At 42.3% G+C, this 22,903-nt stretch overlaps 1 protein-coding gene and 1 long non-coding RNA gene across 3 annotated transcripts in view; one reads left to right on the top strand and one right to left on the bottom strand.

Moving 5' to 3' along the window:
• Window positions 1-22,903, top strand: part of CDH12 (cadherin 12) — a 666,500-nt gene that overhangs the window by 107,547 nt on the left and 536,050 nt on the right. The gene's annotated exons all lie outside the window — the stretch shown is intronic.
• LOC309538826 overlaps window positions 3,109-22,903 on the bottom strand; it is an 87,909-nt gene continuing 68,114 nt past the window's right edge. The window contains exon 4 of the long non-coding RNA XR_014222358.1: window positions 3,109-3,623. This is a non-coding gene — a long non-coding RNA (uncharacterized lncRNA). The remainder of the gene's footprint in view (window positions 3,624-22,903) is intronic.

Raw genomic sequence — 22,903 nt, 5'->3', positions numbered from 1 at the left:
CAGGCAAATATGCTTACAAGTCCCCCTTCAGACCTTCCCACTCAACATGGCAAGATCTACACAGCCCCTAACTTCTGACATCATTTCCCTCCGTTTCTATAATTTTTATTTTTCAGTTTTCCAGTTCCACCTTTTCCTCATTCTTATACAGTAATTATGTTTGACTTTCCACCCAGCATTCCATTACAGTTCTTTTTACATCTTGATTAGCTGCACATACATTCATTCCTTCACCTTATTTTCCACACCTTCGTATTTTTAATATTGTCAACTGTGAATTACAAAGTTCCCATGCTTCCTACATCCTTTCAGTTTTATAGCACATGAAGAAGATTTTTGAGAGGTGAACATGGATGCAGCAGGACTTGGGGGTATCTTGTCAAAAGCTGAGGCACAAACTGGAGTTGTTGTCCCAGTAGTGGAAGGAAGACTGTGGAATTGTTGACGTGTTGTGGGTATCAAGGAGTTAACACTCTGTGCTATGTGGAAATGCTGACTCAGTATCATGTGATGAGTCAGCATCTTGAGACATGGGGAATTGCCTCATTGGTCTAATTGCATGAAATATGATAATAGTTTGGGATACAGAGTTTAATTTTGTTTCAAGAATCTTTAAGGTTAAGGTAAAGTTAAAGAACCCCTGGATGGTTAAGTCCAGTCAAAAGTGACTGTGGGGTTGCGGTGCTCATCTTGCTTTCAGGCTGAGGGAGCCAGTGTTTGTCCGCAGACAGCTTTCCGGGTCATGTGGCCAGCATGACTAAACTGCTTCTGGTGTAGTGGGACACCGTGACGGAAACCAGAGCACACGGAAATGCTGTTTACCTTCCTGCCACAGTGGTACCTATTTATCTACTTGCACTGGTGTGCTTTCGAACTGCTAGGTTGGCAGGAGCTGGGACAGCTGGGACAGAGCAACGGGAGCTCACCCCATCATGTGGATTTGAACTGCAAGCCCAAGAGGCTTCATGGTTTAGACCACACCACCACCAGCTATGAATCTTTACGACTATGTCATTTACAGTTATCACAGCTCTTGCATTTCCCACCTCATCTTCTCCACATACACAAGTATATCAGCATTTCCTGCTTTTGTTCTAGCATGCCATTCCCTACATGTTTTATGGGGTTCATCTAGGGAGAAATCCAAAATCCAATTTAAACTAGTTTTTAGCAGCACCTGTAGAGCAAAAGTGGAAAATGTGCTGTCTTCTCCCTTCAGGGTTTGCAGTAAGCTATTGGTGGCAGATCATTTTCATGGCATGATATCCAAAACTACCGTTACCAGATTGAGCATAAAATAATTATTAATATGAGAAATCAGGCTCATGGCATTTGGAGGATTTCACATAAATCATCAGCAACCACACACAAAAAGACTTAAATATGACTAATGTGCTCAAATACGACAGTGTGTAAATAAAAATGGATTTTGTTTACTGCACCAGAATTTAAAACATGATAGAGGGGGCCCTTGATAAGGAAATTCATTTCCTGGTTTCAAACTGAAGGTCATTCTATTCCCAAGTCATGGCTGTGCCAGAGGAATGGAAGGCTTTGTCTGTGATACAGGAGCTATAATACCCCACTGGCTTGTATTGTAGAAGCAGCCATAGGAGCAGTATTTGCAAGAGGCTTGTCTGAAACCCTCCTGTTTCATTTTCATGATTTTTTCTTAAGTTATTAAAAAAAAAGTTTATTCACATGTTCAGGGCATTTACCAACAGTAACAGCTACTCAAATGAATTTCCTGAGTTTTTCATATAAGGTCTTATTAGAACCAATAATTCCCCATTTATTTCAGGTTCTTAGGTTGTATCCAATATTGCCAGTCAGAGTAGACAGTACAGAACTAAATAGACCAGTCTCTGACTTGGTATAAAGTAGTCTTTTGCCTAGGCAGGCACATTATGTGACATATGAGAGCAGCAAAATAACCAGACTGTACAATGGTGATGGGATAAAATCAGGCCAAATCTTTATTGACAACAGCAAGCAAAGCAATGGTTGGCATGATACCAGGGTCTGTTCATCATTCCACAAGCCCCATGTTGATGGAATGGATCTGTTGGGTTTGGATTGCTCCAAACCTGTACGATGGGAATCAGCCAGTGTTGAACCTTGTCATGGTACAAGCCAAGCGAGCAAGATCTCACTGGGTGACCAGGGTGCAGACTCCAAGAATGCAGGTGCCCCAGCTTTGGGGGGTGCCCTGGTCAATCCTCCCCTCAGGCCCTTTATGGGGGGTGGGCTATACTATGTTGATCTTGCCCAATGCCATTTCCACCCTCATACAAACATTCTTACGCCTAACAAAGAAAGGCCATAATTTAACTGAGGGAAAGGCGAACAAAATCTCAACCAAATGCCAATCAGGTTGAAACATCCTTTCTGGCCCTGTCAGCCAGTGACTCAAAATTGCTCAGTGAAGGCTCTATCCTGAGGGTAGGTGGCTGGGAAGCAGAGTTACATAGGAAGAGAAGATGGTCCTGAGCTCCAAGGGAAGCAGACTTATATAGGCTTTCCGCCTCCCCGTTGCAAGGGCTCATGGGACAGCTTTTTCCATCACACAGAGAGGATACTGGGCAAAACCTTGTCCAGTATTTTGGTGCAGTTTGTGGGCCACAGTGCCATTGGGCAAAGGCATGCCACACTTCTGGGTCACGGAACGTGACATATGATCCGATCTCTTCAATTTCAGAATTTGCATCAAGTAGGAGGTAGTCTAATTACAGAAAGGGAGGCGCAGGAGCTGTGCTGGGTGTGCTATCCTAGTTCTGCTTTCGCATTATTAAGGAGACAGCATTGTGTGTGTGTGTGTGTGTGTGTGTGTGTGTGTGTGTGTGTGTGAAGAACATTGACTGGCTGCCAATTATGTGCGTCTTTAAAGCTGTGTAAAACTGGCTGTCACTACAAGTGATGTTTTCTGATAGTTTTTCACATCCATATGTAAGCGACATCAGGCTTCTCTTTATTGTCTCTCTCCCAAACACACACCTCTCCGCCCTTTACTGGATTACATATTGTGCTAACAGAAGTCGCTGCTGAAACTTATTTAACAGTATTGACTGAAATAACCCCGAATCTCTTCTGGTGCGGGTTGATTTAGCTACAAATCACCTGTTCCAGCCCTGAGATCATTAATCAGCCTGAGGCAAGATACATTAGGAGGAATTTTCAGCACAGAAAGAGAGAAGAAAATATGAGCAGCTACTTGGAAGAGCCGTTACCATCAGATTAGCTCTGATTCTCTACTGGAGCACCAAATTACCCTGAAGTAATAATTATAATGCATTAGTAGAAGTTTAATGTCCAATAAGTGCTGTCTGTTTAAGTGATAGCAATCTCACCATGGCTCAGGGAACAATAGATCTCGGTGCTGGTGTGAGAGAGAAAAACCTGGCATGGAATTAAACGATAGATCATAAAATATGCATTATTTGTTCAAAAATGGGAACAAAAACTCACCCCGCAACTTTCCTTGTTGCTAATTTTATAGGCGAGACTCTGTTTAGAAAATGCTTCCCCTGATGACGGGGCGCTGGGAAGATTGTCATTTATCTATAAATAAGCACTGGGATCTCTCAAGCTGTTCTAGTGTTCATTTGTATGCTCCATAGCAGGACCTGCACACAAGAGCAGAAAATGAGAGGCAATTGGGGCCTGCCATAAAATGTTGCAGCGTGCTGTTCTCCTGTTTAGAGTTCCAGCCAACTGGCCATGAATTCTTTCGTAACTTCTGGTTATACAATGGTACCTCAGGTTAAGAACTTAATTCGTTCTGGAGGTCCATTCTTAACCTGAAACTGTTCTTAACCTGAAGCACCACTTTAGCTAATGGGGCCTCCAGCTGCTGCCACAATGCTGCTGCACGATTTCTGTTCTCATCCTGAAGCAAAGTTCTTAACCGGAGGTACTATTTCTGGGTTAGCAGAGTCTGTAACCTGAAGCGTCTGTGACCCGAGGTACTTGGTTCTGGCTTGTTGATATTTGGATTATTCTGTTGCATTTCCCTGCAATGCTGCCCAAGAAATAGCAACACTGGGCTGTTAATATTAGACAATGTAACAAGATGAAACATTTTTGTTCAAAATAAAGATTCGGGCCACTAGCAGGCATGTGATTCTGTGGTTGCACGATGCATCGCTTTCAGCTCCTATGCTAAACTTTTTAGAGCTGTTGAAATGACAAGATCCTTGTTCACCTACGGACCAAACTGACATGAAGGCATTCCAGTGAGGCACTTTGAATTTGGTACACAGTAGGATATTTTTTGAATTATTCAGCACACAAGTGCAGCAATATGCTGATTATTATTTCTTTTTTCCCCCCCTTTTCTTTCTTAAAAGGGTGATGCAAAAGCACATATGACCGAAAAGGTTAAACTATTAAAAGAATCAGGAGTGCACACTTGATCATTTGATGGGCTAGATGATTTGATCTATTTATTCTTAACTTTTGCGTGATTGGAGGGAAAATGCTTTTATTTTAAATGCCAGTGACATTTCCTCCGAATAAGCAAACAGGAAGCCAGTCGACCGTGCATCTAAGTTCCAAAGTCACCATAAACCATGAATATGCATTGCTCAGTAGTGGATAAGCTCCAAGGGCTCTGTTGTGTCTGTTCTCTCTGTGTGTACCTCACCATATGGACTGGCTCTTTTGGAGTCTGCTTACATGAAAGAAAGCATTTTTTTTAATCTCTCGTCTTGAATGCCAGTGATCTGCTTCTTTTCAAATGCCAAGTGTGCAAGCTAGAGCATTGAATCAGGAGCAGAATTGGGCTTAAATTCCGTTTCTTGGAGTTGACAGGATGTGATTTTGGAAGTATCAAAGATCTCCCAGTCGAAACGCTGGTTTAACTCAAGTGCAAACATCTGGAGGGTGCAGAGGAAACTCTTTCCAATACTTTTCTGGGTGTCTGGCAGAAATAAAATGCATGTGTCTGTCCTACAGTGGTGCAGTTGCATAATTGTTGGCACTAAACTCAGTGGTGTTACGCAGGGAGACTCTTTAAAGCCCTATACGGCCTAAGACTCTCATACCTACGGGACCACCGCTCCTGGTATGTCCCACGGAGGACTTTACGGTCTTCAAATAAAAACATCTTGGAGGTCCTGGGCCACAAGGAGGTTAGGCTGGCCTCAACCAGAGCCAGGGCATTTTGGCCATGGCCCCAATCTGATGGAACGCTCTGTCACAAGAGACTAGGGCCCTGCGGGACTTGACATCTTTCCGCAGGGCCTGCAAGACAGAGCTGTTCCACCAGGCCTTTGGCCAAGGCACAGTCTGACCCCCTCCTTCTGTAATCCTCAGAGAACTCTAGCCAAATGGTTACCATTAATTTGATTCTGAATTGATTTTAGAATGAATTGATTTTAGAATGTATTTCAATTAACTGACTGTGATTTTATGTAAACTGTGCAATTTTACTGTTGTTAGCCGCTCTGAGCCCGGCTTTGGCTGGAGAGGGCGGGATATGAATAAAATAATTGTTGTTGTTGTTGTTGTTGTTGTTGTTGTTGTTGTTGTTGTGCTACCTTGTATTAGTTCACTTATTTCAAAATGTGCTAAGCCATCTCTGCTACATTTGGTGGGTGTACAGCTCATTGTGGTGAGTGGGAGCACTGGACTTCTGCTGTCAGGTTCTTACCTGAGGGGACCTCTGCTATCCATCTCAGTCTGTACAGAATAACATCTCTCCTATGTGATGTCTGGTTGGCAAGAACCCCACTACAGCCTTCTCAACAGTGGCTCCAGAGCCCCAGCCATCATAGCCAAAGGTCAGTGATGTTGGGAGTCACTGAAACTACCTTTCCCCTGAATTTGAGAAGCCTTGGGCCATGCAATGTCATCATGCTGTGCGTGCACATCCCAGGGCATGTATGCATGACGTCAGCACACTCCACAGCATGCATGTGCAGCTGTCAAGGAACATTGGGGGGCGGCCCCTTCATTGAAAATTTTGGGGGACCTCTCGCCCCCCTATGCCAGTCTTGGGAGTTATAGTCCAACTTCTGCAAGGCATCATTTTCAGATGCTCATCAGGGTGCATATCAATGCACCTTTGAAAAATGCTTTGAGCATTAAACTTTTCAGTAGGTGTACCCTCCACCCTCCCACCCCCACATGCTAAGATGCATCTTCCTGCTGCATATTAATCTCTGTGTGGAATTCAGTCTGGCACTATGTTCCATCTGTGTAACCATTTCATCTGGGGCTGGATTTAGGTTTGATGAGGTCCTAAGTTACTGAAGGTAATGGGGCCCTTTATATAGCAGGCGGGGCCCATTACTTACATAATAGGAGCCTACACAAGACAAAACACTGTTGCTGTATGTAGGTTTTATTTTATTTGTGTTTTATCTTATATTTTGGAAATGTACATCCATTTGTTTTTCATTTAATTTTTTGGGAAGCCTCCAAGAGAGTGGGGCCCTAAGCTATAGCTTGTTTAGCTTATATGTAAATCCGGCACTGATGCCTGATGGAGTAATCCTCCTTGCCCCCCGCACACTGTTCTAGGGGTTCTCATGACCCCCCAACAGCTGATTTTTTTGGGGTGCATGGGCGGGAGGAGAGGGGGAAAGCCTTCCTATGCAAATAGAAGTCCTTGTGTTCAGGTCTTCCACTGATGAGGCTCATTATGTGAACTCTGTTCCTCTGATAGATTATGACTAGTCCTATAGTCATAACACTTTCCTTCTGGGTACCATTGTACATTTTCTATGGGAAAGGGGGATGTATGTGCCATAAACTTGTCATCAGAGAAGCTTAGTTGCTGTGCATTAATTTCATTTTAATTCAACGGTTTTCTAACATTGTTAGATCACCCAGCAGGACTGTAGTAGTTTCAGTCATGTTCTGTTTTTGGCGCCAGTGAATTTAGCGCATTCATTTGATTTCCCTCTTGACATTTTAAGGTGTATGTTTCCCCCACGCCAGTCTATATTTCTTAGTGTGCTGTAATGGGTGGGTTATGTATGAGGCAGTTGCTCAACTCTGTACTTCAGGTTTGCCCAGGTATTGATTTATGAAATCCAATGTGATTCCATTACTGTGTAAAGAGATTAATATTTTCTTAATCCTGTCAGGTTTGCGGTTTGATTTATATTTCTCACAAATGTGCATAGGTGAAGGTTTTTCTTATTTTTCACCTTGATAGATTTAAAGTCAGGGTGTCAGATACAGATCTAAATAAAAAATATGAGAGGGGCCAGACCTATATCTCTTACAGTAGTCAGAGCCATATATTTTGGCTCAGGAATAAATAGGATCTGGATCAGCAAGAAAATGTTTGTCTCGAACAGGGGCCTTGAGGGAAAGTGTTAGGAAGTTCAAACCACACCCAAACCAAGTCTATTCATATCATGAAAAGCTGAGTGAGCTTTTTAAGTTTTTCTCTTTTAAACTAAAGCAATGCACACAGGCACACATACTGTGCATAGAGATAATGCTGTTTCAGTACCAATAATCAAGTGAGAGCCAACTAAACATGATCATGGAGGCAGCCAAGTGGTTCATGTGGGTGTAACGTCAACATCACTAGGAGCACACAAAAAGGGGGAAACTGAATTCTCTCCCACTGTACTTCAACACTGACATAACCATCAGTCAGACTGGACAAAATCCTTGTGTGTTCCTACAGACAACACTGGTGCTGCGATGTTGGCACTTGTGTACCGTAATTGAGGATGTGGTAATTTGACTCCATAATGTTCTTTTTCCCTCCACACTTTCTAGTGCAAAATAATTACTACTAATTATGTTTTAAAATATGAGAGTCAAGTGCTAAGTAAATCAAGTTTTTTTATTTTTTGTGTTTTATGTGTTTGTCTTTGACAGATCGTCGTTTCCCCCCATGCAATTACACAGAAATTCACTCCACTGAAGTTCTGAGCAATGACCTATAGCAAGCAATAGGGAGGAAGTGCTTTACAGGCTACAGGCATTCTAACCAGCCTGTCTCAAATTTCACAGAGAAATCATATTCACTCACTTTTTTCTGTTCACCCTGCATTACTTCTTATTTCAAGCAGAGATGCGTAAACCTCTGTGGGAAATTGCACTATTTTATTACTTTATTTTATTTTATTATTTTATTTTTTATTTATATGCTGCCCTATACCTGGAGGTCTCAGGGCAGTTCACAGAACAAAATCAAAATATAAAATCACAATATATATATAATCAAAATAAAAACAACCCAATAACACCCCCCAAAAAAGAACCACATTTTAAAAGTGCATAGGATGTCAATCAATCAACCAAACGACTGGTTAAAAAGGAATAAATAAATAAAAAATACCCACAAGATTCCTCAGATGATCATTTGAAGAGGTAGCCATTCCATATTTTAATCATGTGGTACATGAAGGTACACTTCTTTTTTTCTACCCTAAATCTCCCACCATTCTGCTTCTGTATTATGTTCTGGTTGAGGTGATGTCATGGAATCAAATGCCAAGCTTCAAAAGGCATTCCACTGGGAAAGTAAGTGTATTCCCAGGTGTAAGCTTTGCAAGCTTCTTCCACTTTCCAAGCATAAGGAGAACTCAGTCCAATTGTAAGACATGAGTGAGAAAGGCCTGCTTCCTCACCGGAAAAGGTGTGCGAGAAGCTGTGGCATATTTAATACCTCTCCCCAGGGCCGTCTTTACCCAAGGGTGCAAGGGGTGTGGGGCACCCAGGTGCTGAATTCTGGGGGGTACCTGGGGCCTACCACTGAAGCCGCCTAAGCTCTTAAGTATCTGCCTGTTATGAAATAATAAATAAATTTGATCAAGCTAGACAAACAAAATGCATATATACCAGGGGTAAAGGGACCCCTGACCATTAGGTCCAGTCGTGACTGACTCTGGGGTTGCGGCACTCATCTCGCTTTATTGGCCGAGGGAGCTGGCATACAGCTTCCGGGTCATGTGGCCAGCATGACTAAGCCGCTTCTGGCAAACCAGAGCAGTGCACGGAAACACCGTTTACCTTCGTGCAGGAGCGGTACCTATTTATCTACTTGCACTTTGACGTGCTTTCGAGCTGCTAGGTTGGCAGGAGCTGGGACCAAGCAACGGGAGTGGGGATTCGAACCACCAACCTTCTGATCGGCAAGTCCTAAGCTCTGTGGTTTAACCCATAGTGCCACTGTTTCACTAAAGGACTTTCAACTTTGTGTGCTCATTTACCAAAGATGTGCCACACCAGCAGTGGCGCTTGTCATTCTTATCGGTGCTGTGCACGCGGAATTAACTCTTACATCAAAATATTATGTTACGTATTGTATTGAGCTGCACTGCTATGCGGCAGCGGGTTCAGCAGCACCTTTGACACAACTGATGTTTCTCCTAAGTAGGTGCCTAAACAATATTTAGAAGTTTAAGTGTGGTGGTGTTGTATACTTAAGTATCAGTGTATTGTAAATGAACAAATAAAAAGGTTTCTTTTTCCTCCTTTCATAAACAAGAGATAAGACATAAGTGTGGTGTCTGACATAAGCATAATAAAAGTTAATTTGGGGGCTAAACTAAATTTGGGCACCCAATAGGTGGGCTTGCCTAGTTCTATCAGGCTTAGTAGCCTGCTAGGTTAAGAATTTTTATTTTATTCCCACAAATGTTTTTCTTCCTGTGCAGGTTTAATGTTGCAATATATAGAAGTGTGCACAGCGAAGTGAAAGGCCTCAATGCCTCATTGCGTGGCTTATCACATGACTGGGGATACATAATGGCATGGAAACCATGAGGGTGAAGTAGAGAGGAGTTAATTCATGCCAGGTCGATTAGAATTGCAGAATTGTAGAGTTGGGAGGGACCATGAGGATCATCTAGTCTAACCCCCTGAAATGCAGAAATCTTTCATCCAACATGGGGCTCGACCCCACTACCCTGAGATTTGGGTATGTCATCAGGCATGCCCCATGACTGGATACATCCAAACGAGAACCTGATCCATGATTGATCTAGATTGGACTGAAGGGAGCTCAACAACCCTACTTGTGGTCAGACTACAGGAAAGCAAGGCAGACCCCATATACTCATAGTAAAATTGCTCAGGATTCACTATAACATGTCCGTTTATTGTTAATTAAAGTTAATGTTTGGCTATGTTTGTTGTGAGATCTACTCTATTAGATCAGTGTTTTTCAACCACTGTTCCGCGGCACACTAGTGTGCCGCGAGATGTTGCCTTGTGTGCCGCGAGATGTTGCCTGGAGGGAGTCGGGCGAGTCGGGCAACGAGAGGCAGGGCGGCGGCGGCGAGGAGAGGCCGCCCAGCGCGGGGCTCTCACCGTCTGCCTGCCTGGCTGCCTGCGAGCTCGGCGGGCAGCACCTCTGTCCACAGCGCCCGCCTCGCGGCTCTCATTCCCTGCCCCTGCCAAAGCTCACCCAGCCAAGCCACGCTCTCCTTCCTGCCTCGCTTTGCTGCCTCCTCCCCCCCACCCCCAAAGCTTGGAGGTTCCCCGGCAAGGGGGAGGGAAAAAAATTGAAACTTACACTTTCGTGCGTCCCTCCCGGCGTGACGCTGCGCGCTGACATCACGGGGCTGTAATGGTGGTGTGCCTCAAGATTTTTTTCATCAAACAAGTGTGCCTTTGCCCAAAAAATGTTGGGAAACACTGTATTAGATTAACTCATTGAGTGGGTGTTATTGGAAAGATACACAGTCCTACATAAAATAGTTTAAACCCTTGATTTTCTGGAAAACTTTCCAATTTAAATAACCAAATGCTAATTCTCTTTTGTTATTGATGTTCCCAAGTGTCTGAATGGGGGTGGGGGGGAAGGATAAGTAATCAAACCCATTTCTTCTTTTGGCTAGATTTAATTACAATGCTTGAAAACAAACAAACTGATCCTTTTTTTAACAGTGAAACCTAATTGCTTGGGCAGTAATGATTACAGAGTATTATGAAAAAGAAAAATCATTGTAAAGTCTAATTAGCATTGAATCACTCAAGCATCTTAATGATGAAGGGTGTTTATCCAATAAAGCATCATATATATATATATACACACATATATATCAACAACAGCAAGGAAATGGAAGGTAGAGCTTTGGTGGGGGGGAATGCAAGTGTCACTGAAGTGATAACATGTATGCATGTATGTATGTATGTATGTATGTATGTAAAAGACTTATCACTGGCATTTTGATTAAATCAGGAAAATATTGTGGAGGACAGACTTCACCTCCCCACACACAAACATCATAAGTGTTTCAGCTCTGAATCTTTCAAAGCTTTCCAGGGTTGCTTTAGATCTAAAAGCAAACAACTGTATGGCAACGTGACCATGGATCATGCATGAACATCACATCTACCTTGGCCCCAAGTTTAACGGTCAATTCACACATACATATGCAAGTTTGATACACTCAAAAATCAGCAGCTGAATGTATGGACTAACTCCACTGAAAAATCCTCGTTTTTTAGGTGATACAGCTCTTTTCAGGCATTCACGGTCCCCGTACTTTTCAAATTAAATCTCTTAAAAACTGATGTGTCATCGTTCTTTATCAGTTCCTTCATTCTCTTCCTGCCTATAGCCTCAAAATTATAGATGACTCCCCTTTGTCTTTTCTGCTAATGCTCCCACCTTTGTTTTAATCCAGGCAAAGTGTCTCTTTTCCCTAAACTGCTCCATAGAAACATTCTTATTAACAAAACACAGTAATAAAAGTTGAGAGTGAGCTGAAGAGGGCCAATGAAGGGAGAAGGCATCAGGATTTTGCACTTTGTCAATTATAGCACTTATTTTTCTCCAGCTGGGCATGGCTGTATTATTTTCCTCACTTGTGAAATGGGCATTGATTTTTTCCTGGCTTGAGAACAAAATGAAGGGCCCTTGGTTCTTTTGAAAAATGTGTATTCAATAATTTTACTACATTAAATAACTTCAATTCAAACACAGAAGACTATTTCTATTTAGCTGCTGCTGTTGTTTGCAGTTCCACAGTGCCTCATGTTTCTCCCCCCGAGATCATTAGCTATGGAGTTGGCAGCTTGACACATGACAGACAAGAGGAGAAAGTGGAAACACAAATGCCATTTTTTTTTCTTTCTGCGCCTTTGGCTCAGCATCTGAAGGAAGAGAGACATTCACATCTCTAGGGCTGAGTTGGAACATCAACCCTCCCTTGGCATCCCATTACAGAGCCTGTCCTGATGCCCCCCTCCATTTCCCTTATCTGTTTGCGGGGCAGCAACAAACATGGGTAGAAATTGCCATAATATTGTGGGAAGGAGAGTGAGAAGAAAGGGTATACTTGTGTTGCCTTCGCAACCAGCAACATTGTCTTCCAAGTGGCTCAGATAGCACAGCACATAAAGGTATGGAGTGTGGTCAACTTTGAAGGTGACATTCTCTAGAATTACCAACTCTATAGACTTGAGGTGTTGCATAATAGCAGTGGCCTCCTTCCACTATTGGCCTCCTCCCAACGTGTGTTGCATGTTGTGTGTGATGGGTGCAATTCAGCATCTCTGTCCTATTTCCCAATGTCTGCTAGCCACAATGGCTATATTCTCCTTCCACTGCTGAAGGAAGCATTGTTCATTTCATTTAATTTTTCCTTTGCTTTGGGGGATGAGTGTTCAGACCCCTGGGATCTCACTTGTGGGGTGCCTCAGGGTTCCGTCCTCTCCCCCATACTTTTTAATATCTATATGAAGCCACTGGGAGAGATCATCAGGGGGTTTGGGCTGGGTGTTCATCAATATGCAGATGACACCCAACTCTGCCTCTCTTTTAAATCAGAACCAGTGAAGGTGGTGAAGGTCCTGTGTGAGTGTCTGGAGGCAGTTGGAGGATGGATGGTGGCTAACAGACTGTGTCTTTAATTTGCAGACACTAACCTGGGAGGGGTAGCTAATGCCACACAAGACAGAATCAGGATTCAAGATGACCTTAACAGATTGGAGAACTGTGACGAAACTAAGAAAATGAATTTCAACAGAGACAAATGTAGGGTTCTATATTTCAGCAGGAAGAACTAGCTGAGCAAATATAAAGTGGTGGTGGGGAGGAGACACCTGGTTTCCCAGTAGCACATGTGAAATGGGATCTCAGGGTCTTAGTAGACCACAAGCTTAACACGAGTCAACAGTGTGATACAGCAGCAAGAAAAGCTAATGCTATTCTAGGTTGTACCAACAAAAGCATTGCGTCCTGTTCAAGGGAAGTAATAGTACCACTCTATTCTGCCTTGGTCAGACCACACCTGGAGTACTGTGTCCAGTTCAGGGCACCACAATTTAAGAAGGATACTGGCAAGCTGGAACGTGTGCAGAGGAGGGCAGCCAAGATGATTGAGGATCTGAACAGTCTTATGAGGAACAGTTGTGGAAGTTGGGTATGTTTAGCTTGGAAAAAGAGGAGATTTAGAAGAGATAAAGTTATCTTCCTATATCTAAAGGGTTGTCACATGGAAGGTAGAACAAGCTTGTTTTCTCTTGCTCTAAAGGGTAGGACACAAACCAATGGATTCAAGTTACAAGAAAGGAGATTCTGACTAAACATCAGAAATAAATTTCTAATGGTAAGAGCTATTTGACCACCCCTTAGGAGGTGGTGGTCTCTCCTTCCTTGGGGGTTTTTAAGCAGAAGTTGGGTGGCCATCTGTCATTGATGCTTTAGTTGGGATTCCTGCATAGCAGGGGGTTGGAATAAATGACTCTCAGCTCAAGGTCCCTTCCAACTCTGCAATTCTATGATTCTAAGATTTGTTGTTTAGTCGTTTAGTCGTGTCTGACTCTTCATGACCCCATGGACCAGAGCATGCCAGGCACTCCTGTCTTCCACTTCCTCCCGCAGTTTGGTCAGGCTCATGTTTATAGCTTTGAGAACACTGTCCAACCATCTCATCCTCTGTCGTCCCCTTCTCCTTGTGCCCTCCATCTTTCCCAATATCAGAGTCTTTTCCAGGGAGTCTTTTCTTCTCATGAGGTGGCCAAAGTATTGGAGCCTCAGCTCCACGATCTGTCCTTCCAGTGAGCACTCAGGGCTGATTTCCTTAAGAATGGATAGGTTTGATCTTCTTGCAGTCCATGGGACTCTCAAGAGTCTCCTCCAGCACCATAATTCAAAAGCATCAATTCTTTGGCAATCAGCCTTCTTTATGGTCCAGCTCTCACTTCCATACATCACTACTGGGAAAACCATGGCTTTAATTATACAGACCTTTGTTGGCAGGGTGATGTCTCTGCTTTTTAAGATGCTGTCTAGGTTTGCCATCACCTTTCTCCCAAGTAGCAGGCATCTTATCACTGCTGTCACCATCTTCAGTGATCATGGAGCCCAAAAAAGTAAAATCTCTCACTGCCTCCACTTCTTCCCCTTCTATTTGCCAGGAGGTGATGGGACCAGTGGCCATGATCTTCATTTTTTTGATGTTGAGCTTCAGACCATATTTTGCACTCTCCTCTTTCACCCTCTTTCACCTTCTAAGATAGTATCAATAAAACATCAGCAAACAATAAAACAAATAGAGAGATAGTTTCACATAGACCTGAAGTATCACTATACAACATAAAAGCTTGTCTAGTGCTAGACATTTCCACTTGAATGCTGAAATCATGGTAGTATGAACGCCACTTGTGACCCCTTTCCTCTAACCCACTACATTCATAACATGTGAAAAGACTCTGTTTTCTGGCTTAAGTTCCATTGCTTCACAGGAAAAAAGTGCTTTGGTTCTCTTGCACCCAGCTTTTGTGGAGGATTAAGTACCTGGGATGTTGTAGTTGGTTTTGAAAATGGTTTCTTGAAAGGATTACACAGTGCTTTAAGATGACTTTACAGGGTATACTTGTTCTTTGCTCTTTTGACTCTTGATTGTCGTTTGTGAGCATTGAAGGGCTGACTTCATCTGTAACACCTCTGAGCAGTTCTGCTCTAATACAACATGCTAACCACATTTTTTGTTGAGTTGTACTTCTGTGGTGCAATGTTTTTAACTCACTGAGCTGAAAGATAAAGGGCATCTACCTTTCCATTTCATAAAACATACTAGCGCCTTAATCCTGTCATTTTTAAAAGGTCAGCGTTACAGTTGTGATACCGGGCAGGGGCGATGAAGCCTAGCATTCTGCTGCTGAGCTCCACCCCCCCCCCCAATTAAAACTCACTAATTAAAGCACTGTTTCCCTCCTAATTAAAATAGTTTCAGAAACAGATTTTGCTGTGTTCTTTCATCCATAGGTTTTCATTGTGGATGCTGTATGTCATTAGATAACAAATCCTCTCTGTCTAGATATGGATCATGAGGAAACATGGTTTTAAATCTCTGTTCATCTCACAATGACATTTGCAATGACACTTTTCGAACATATAACTGCAAAAAAGCTTGCCTTTGTTTAAGATTATTTCAAATATGATATTCCTATGTCAATAACTGTCAATAAACTGGGGACTTTATCCTTCAGTATAAAACCTTGGGTTACCCCAAATCATGCAGGACCAGATTCAACTAAATAGTTGCTCCAATCAGAGGGAGCACAACATGTTCTGCAAGTGCAATAGGGCTCTCACTGCAGCCCACCTAACTGGCTCTGGGGGTCAGGAGAACCCTCCAGACAATGCATATAACTATGTTCTGATCCTCACATTAATCGTGGAGGTGTGAATCAGGTAAATTATGATCAGAATTCACAGAGGTCGAATTCCCTAAGTATCCCTAAGGAAGAGAAAAATGGAATGTCTATTTGTTAAGGAGTTCCATGCAGAAGTCAACATAATGGAGACAGACCTACTTCATGCTCATTGAACAAGTTTTGTTAGGAGACCACAAAATACTTTTTGGGCATCACAATACTTATGGGAGCCATCAGTAAAAATAATAAGAAATTTTCAAAAATGGACAAATATGGAGGGCTTTGAAGAGTCACAGGAAACATTTTGGCATTACAGTAGCATAGCAGTGACCCAGGGAAACAGTATTTTAGTTGTTGTTGTAATAGTAGTTGTAATTTTTTGATGACTATGATTAATGAAAGACATGGTGATGAGTAATGAAAGCCATGTACAGCTTGTTGGATTTGAAACAGGGAGAACTGAGTTCCATTTCTTGCCAAACCACAGGTCTCACTGTGTGACCTTGAACCAGTTGTGAGAATAAAATAAGAAAACAATCATATATTTGGGGTGGGGCAATGACTTTCCAGATGCTGTTGGAGCCCAATTCCCTTCCATCTCATCCCTCATAGACAATCCTCATAGATGATGGGAATTGTAGTCCAATATCTGAGTGTTGTTTATACAGTTCCCAGTTCCCTGGAGAAAAGCAGAGGGTGCACATGAAATAATATTTTGCCAGTGGCCCCACTGAGACTCATTGGCATCATTGTGGCTTAACTGGTTTTCATAGAAGGAACCTAGACACTGTGTAACTTGTACCAAGGAGTAAGGACAAGATGGTGAAAATGGGACAAAATGATGCATGGGGCCCTGCTGCCTCTTCCTAGTACAGGCATAGGCAAACTCGACCCTCCAGATGTTTTGGGACTACAACTCCCATCATCCCTATCTTACAGGACCAGTGATCAGGGATGATGGGAGTTGTAGTCCCAAAACATCTGGAGGGCCGAGTTTGCCTATGCCTGTCTGAAATATACCTGGAGTCGAGAGTGGATTTCATGCTCTTTATTCAGCTCATAGTGGTGAGGAGGAATGAAAGTTTCCCCAAAATACCTGCTTTATATGCATTATTTACACAATGGGCTGCACGTGATTGGCTAATTCCGGGATTCTCCCATAGGCCAATCAGGTTGTGGATTCATTTCCACCTGGAGCTGGATTGGGTGGCTCCTGCGGACCAGTCATACTGCTGCATTGTTCTAGGACCAATCAAACTGCTGCATTTTGGATCCTATTGTTCTAGGACCAATCAGACTGCTGCATATTGGATCCTATTCAACTCAGTACATAACACTGTCTTAGAAGGACAGTGTGGAAGCTCACCCTATGGAGACACAATGGGTCTGAAGCTCTCCCCATTCTCTTTCCTCTCCAACCTCCACCTCTTAATTGACAAAGGGATAGGTATAATACCCAGAGATATAGGCCAGAGTGGAACTGTGTCCTCTGAGGCTGTGGGGTTTGCAGCTGCCGGTGGATCCCATCATATACTTTCTCTTTTCACACATTTGCATTCACAAGTCCTTATGTACAGAACATCCTCTCTTTCGCCACAACTTTCACTAAATATAAATGTAACATTTCCAAGACATCTTATTAAGCAAATAAATAGGTTCTGAGCTTACGAGCACTTCTCCTCCCCTTGCTCTAATGGAGAGGAACAGCTGGATTTCCCAATTACACATATAGCAGCACCGGAATTTCAAACACCTTTAATAGAAACAAAACAAAAGAAAGAGGGGAATGCATAAGCCCTCCCTGAGCCCCAAAGGCACACAGTGACAAATTCCACAAGCCATCGCCAGTTACCCTGAATATTTTTTGTGCTACTTTTTCAGCCAGCTACTTTTAAAGCACAAACTTTCCAAATGCTTGTTGCTAATTAATGAGATTAAGCTGTCCTTTGGCACATTGTTTTATACTATTCCCACTGGCAAAACTTTCATTTTAATAATTGTTTACGTGTTTGCTCCCCCCCCCATTTTATGTATATGCAGGCTAAGTCTGAAAATGTTTTCTTTTTATCTGTATTCACTTAAGGAAACTTCTCTCCCTCCTCCCTGCTCCCAGCAAATAATGCAAATGAGTTAAGAGTTTGCAAATAAAACTTTTTGTAGTTATCAAATAATGTTTTGGGCCTCGGGGAGTTCATATAGAAAATGTCATCTGCTTATTTTCTGTGCATTAGATTAAAATGGGCCATTTACATTTAATGCTCAGTGTAACATCTGGAAACTTGTCACTGGAGATACATGACATGAGAAACGTGAAATATTGATCTAACCCAACATGGCAGCTCTTAAGGCAGGTTTACATTTGCATCTGGTTTCCTACAGTGACCAGCCACATGCTTCTGGGAAGCTTGTAAGCAGGGCATGGAGGCATCAATTTTTGTCTGGTATTCCAGGGTGGCATAACTTAATTAGGACTGAAGCCACATGTCCTCATTGAGAACCTTCGGGGGGGGGGGGGTTGACATGTCATAATGGATGAGGCCAGACTCTTTTTTGCAGTAGATTACATTCTAAAATGACAACAACAAACCTATGGTTACGTGCAACATACTCAATAAACACACAAGACGTAACCGGCTGTACTTTTAAATAAATAAGGTATAATATTCATTGTGTCAAATTGTAGATTTCAACAGAAGTCTCATAAAGTTCAACGAAAGGATTCTGTGGAACTGTAACAACCTGCCCTGTGGAACACCCTCCCACCAGATGTCAAAGAGAAAAATAACTACCAAACTTTTAGAAAACATCTGAAGGCAGCCCTGTTTAGGGAAGCTTTTAATGTTTAATAGGTTATTGTATTTTAGTGTTTTGTTGGAAGCCACCCAGAGTGGCTGGGGGGACCCAGCCAGATGGGCGGGGTATAAATAATAAATTATTATTATTATCATAACCCTTCATGTGGATTATTGGACTCTATGAACAGACAGATAGAATCGAGACTTATACATGTATGGACCTTATGCATGAACTGACTAGAGAATGAACTGGCCCACTGCGTCTTCTGCTTTTTTCGTTGAACTTTATGAGACTTCTGTTGAAACCTACAGTTTGACACAATGAATATTATACCTTATTTATTCAAAAGTACAGTCAGTTACGTCTTGTGTGTTTATTGAGTAGATTACATTCTACCCATATAAATGTTTGCGGTTTTTACACTTGCACAGGTGCAGATCTCTATTCAGGTAAACAGGAGGCATTATCACAGTTCCAGACCTATCCCGACCAGCCGGAAGCACTCACAACATCCTCTTTTTAAAGATGTGATGAGAAAACCTGTCCTAATAATTCCAGTCACGCACCTATGAACCAGCTGCAAGGGTAACTTAATTTTAGAAACGCATTTCACTTCACGTTGTGCCCAAAATGGCTTCTGCGTTTTATTTCCACACTCCATCAGTGAATGTGGAAAATGCATTTAAAATTATCAAAGGGGAAGGGGGAAATATGGTGACATTTTCATGGGTTCCTTGCAGGGTCTTGCTGCACCTAATTTACTTTAAAGGGAACAGTCTTTACAGCTAAATCAATGGCCGTTCCTGCATTTGCTGGTCCTCAGTAATCTTACAGGTCTCCAGACCCCTTGCTTCTTGAGTTGTTTATCATTATGATTATGATTATGATTATTCAGTCCAACTAGATTATCCACTGTAAGGTCCGTATAGTAAAAGCTATGGTTTTCCCAGTAGTGATGTATGGAAGTGAAAGCTGGACCATAAAGAAGGCTGATCGCCGAAGAATTGATGCTTTTGAATTATGGTGCTGGAGGAGACTCTTGAGAGTCCCATGGACTGCAAGAAGATCAAACCTATCCATTCTGAAGGAAATCAGCCCTGAGTGCTCACTGGAAAGACAGATCATGGAGCTGAGGCTCCAATACTTTGGCCACCTCATGAGAAGAGAAGACTCCCTGGAAAAGACCCTGATGTTGGGAAAGATGGAGGGCACAAGGAGAAGGGGACGACAGAGGACAAGATGGTTGAACAGTGTTCTCGAAGCTACCAGGATGAGTTTGACCAAACTGTGGGAGGGTCACAAAGAGTCGGACACGACTAAACGACTAAACAACAACAACAACATATTATCCACCCTCTCACAAAATAGTATCTGGCCCAAAGAAGGAAGAGTTAATCCTTTAGACTTTATGCAACCTCTATAGATCTCAGGGTCATGGGTTTGAGGCTCATGTTGGGTGAAAGATTCCTGCATTGGACTGGATAACCCTCATCCCTTCCAACTCTACAATTCTATGATTCTATAGCAAAAGCAAATATATTTCAGTAGTGATCAGTAACCTAACACTTGCTACTGTTTTACTGAATATCGGTGGGGAAAATGTTTTATTGATCACCATCTACCGCTCAAGAGAACTGTCTGAGAGAGCATATGGTGTTCTTGCATTACTAAAACTAAGCAGGTCTCAAACCGGGCAGTGCCTGGATTGGAGGCTGCCTGGGGATCCATTTGAGCTTCTCTGAATCACCCCACGGAAAGAGTGCAATGAAAGTGCAATAAATACCCCCAATGAAATGCGTTTTTAAAAAAAATCTAAGCGCAGGAAAGATGAGTGTCTTTTACCAAGGGGAGGTCTTCATTTGAATTTGTCCGTGCTTTACTGCTTCTGTCAAAGTAAAAGAATACCAAATGCTATTGAAACCCACGAATTGTCATTGATTCAGCACAGAGTTAAATCACATGTGGATGTTGTAAAGTGTACAGGCAGTGTGTTGTGGCATAATAAGGTGGTGGCAGTAACTCCCTTTTGCCAGCTGCTCTGGGTCTCATGTGTCCAATAGCTTGAGGATACTTAGAGATATAAGCCATGTGATTTCTGAAAGCAAGTTCCCTTTCTCTGTCTTTATTTCAGTGTGTGCGTGCGTGTGTGCGACCATACTTAATTAGACTTTGGGGTGTAAATCAAGGGTGATAATAGTCCTGTTGACTCAAAATTAAAGGGTTTTCCTTTTATTGCCTGCACTAGATCAAAGCTACTATGCGCTTTTTCGCCCTTTAAAAATATATATAGTTGACCTCACCTCTCTTGAATGCAGAAACTCACATCACAACGAAGCAGTTTGCCTCAAATATAACATGGCACTTTTCTGCTTCCTCCATTCCTTTAATTAGGGTATTCTGAGCTAGGAATAGTTTTGATTAAAAAAAAGAATTCATCAACTCGTGATGAAGTAAAAAATAATTAATCAGTTTAAATCAATATTCTAAAATTGCATTTTAGGACATCTGACCTAGAAATAAAGATCACCCCACAAACACAGACGGTGGAATGGATCCCTAGGTTATTTTGTTCACACACCCCCCCCCCAAATTTTCCCATGGCTTTCTCATAGTTCCTTCATTGTCATGCTTGAGGAGGAATCTCCATATACTTTTGAAATTCACATTAAGCAAGATCTAGTGACAACCTAGGGATTTGCAGAATCCCCCCCCCCCAAGGAATCTGCTAGCTTTACTTAAAATAATTTGGATTTCCTAGCAAATCCTCAATTTTTTCACCTGAGGAACACCCAAATTCATGACAATTTAATGACCTGTCTATATCATGAACCAGCTAACCGGGTCTCCACTCCACTTCATTCTCATATTTGACCTTTGTTGCTGTTACAAAAGAAAAGAAAAGAATGTAGAATGCATATATTTGTAAGAAATGGCTTTAAGCTATGGGCCAAACTGGACACGATGCAGGATCCCCATGATTTAGATTAAATAAAAAAGTTAATTAGACACCCACACCAATGACTGCTTGGACTGAGGAAGGCCTGTGGCTCACTGGCTGAGCATCCGTTTTGCATACAAATTATTCCAGATTCCTAGTACAGTGGTTGGGCAGTCAGTATGGACAATACTGAGCTAGATGAAGGGTCCATCAACATAAGATAGCTCCATATGTTCATGTGCTGTGAAGATCAGGGAAGTGGTGCTTTAGAAGAGGATGTTCAATCCTTTCCCTGACGTAAATAACCCTCCGCTCACTCCCCAAGCTGTTATTAGCTCCTGGGACACACTGATTGTTCAGGGTCATAAAGTAAGCTTCAGTGTTGAGTGAGAAATTTAAATCCAGATCTCCACAATCTAAGACCATTGCACCACACCAGTTTTGGGGGATGCTAGAACTGCCAACTAATAGCTCAGTTGGTAGCTATGGCGTTTGGCCATTCGTTTAGAGTCTGTCTGTACAGGTGGGAAAGATAGGGTTAAAAATGTAGACCAATAGGAAAGTCGGAGGCAGAGCCTACCTGTGTATAAAAGGGCTTAGCCCAAGGTTGGAGTTGTTGTTGGAGTTGCTGGTGGGTAGTTGGTTGGTTTTAGTGGGTTGGCTGGTTGGGAAAGGCAGTTGGAGAAGCAGTTGGTAATAGAGAGACAGTTAGGGCAGTGGTTTCTTGAGTGAAGGGAGGTAGAAGAGATAGAGAGAGGAAAATAAGACTAAGAAAGTAAAGAGTAACAACATTTGGAATGCCGGAAAAGTTTGTTTGTGTCTGAAATAAAATACACTCTTCTTTATTAATTGAGAACCTGACTGAGGCTGAAGTGATTTTACCGGGAAGACCTGGTTGGTGGCAGCGGATTAGTGGTGTGTGGGTCAATAGTCCGTGAGACGACCGGGCGCTCCGTATGAATGCCATAGTAGCACATGAGACTCTTAATCTGAGGGCCATGCATTTGAACCCACGTTGGGCAAAAGATTCTTGTATGGATTGGGGGTTGGACTAGATGACCCTCATGGGCCCTTTCAACTCTATAATTCTATGATTGTATGATCCAAACAGCAACTGCACAAACACAACTGCTACTGAAGATTTTTTAATTTTATTTTATTATGATGCTCTGGGTATTCAAAGGTGGTGGTAAATAATGGAATTGTTGTTGTTTTTCCCACAGTGTCACTTGCGTGCATTTTTCAAACTTCATTTAATGCCTTCAAAAATCTGCTTGGATTGTGCTCTGTGCCTTTTACCATTCACAAAGTATCTTCACCAGGTTGTCACTGAACTAATTCCTTTCCTCAAAATATATTGAAGGCTTATCATGATTATGATTATTACTATTCGGGGTAGTATTTTGGGCGCCACACCCTTTCAAAGCGCTGCACGTGAATTGAGTTAACCATGAAACAGCAGATACATATTTGCTTTGCTTTTGTATTTTGTGTTTTTATCTTGTATTTTTATGCTATGAACCACCTTGAGTTTTGCAGATGAAGGGCAGTTTACAAATTTTAACAACAACAACAACAACAACAACA

The sequence above is a fragment of the Podarcis vaucheri genome (genome assembly GCF_965113315.1).
Source record: "Podarcis vaucheri genome assembly, chromosome: 8".
NCBI classification, from domain to species: domain Eukaryota; kingdom Metazoa; phylum Chordata; class Lepidosauria; order Squamata; family Lacertidae; genus Podarcis; species Podarcis vaucheri.
The sequence above is the reverse complement of the archived record's forward strand: the minus strand, read 5'-3'. Positions and strand labels throughout refer to the sequence as shown.